Source organism: Procambarus clarkii, chromosome 3 (assembly GCF_040958095.1).
Source record: "Procambarus clarkii isolate CNS0578487 chromosome 3, FALCON_Pclarkii_2.0, whole genome shotgun sequence".
NCBI classification, from domain to species: domain Eukaryota; kingdom Metazoa; phylum Arthropoda; class Malacostraca; order Decapoda; family Cambaridae; genus Procambarus; species Procambarus clarkii.
The window spans coordinates 27,622,802-27,623,227 of NC_091152.1; the positions used below are offsets into that span (position 1 = coordinate 27,622,802).

The 426-nt window shown below is 36.9% G+C and overlaps 1 non-coding gene across 1 annotated transcript; it reads right to left on the reverse strand.

Annotated features, from left to right (window-relative positions):
- Positions 1–309: 309 nt before the first annotated feature.
- Positions 310–426, reverse strand: LOC123751881 (U5 spliceosomal RNA). The gene has a single exon (XR_006772141.1). It is a non-coding gene; the product is annotated as a U5 spliceosomal RNA (small nuclear RNA).

A 426-nucleotide genomic window follows, 5' to 3' on the forward strand; every position in this document is an offset into this window, starting at 1 on the left:
GTAAAGATAAATGAGGTTACTTAGTGTGAATTATTTGGACCAGGAGGATCTCTTGGTTGGTCCAATGGTTTCCTTTCGCTCCAAGGAAACTGATATTTCGGGTGGGTTTTTATTTATGTTATTTAATCTTCTAATTTGACTGCTTATTTGGCAGGTGGAAGAAGATTTATATAATTTACAGTTTGTGCTTTAGGATAATATTTGGGATAGTCCGCTGACTAGTCTCCTGCAAACAGGTTCCTCTATTTTGTCCAAGCCACGAAGTAGCCCCAGTATTATTACTTTGAACTACTAATATTAAGGGTAATAAGGCCCAATTTAATGGGCCAAGAAAAAACTATTTAAGACTCATTGAGTTGTTCCCCCCCACGGAAATCTTTAGTAAAAGGCGAAAGATTTATGCGTTTTGAAGGGAAACTAGAGTTA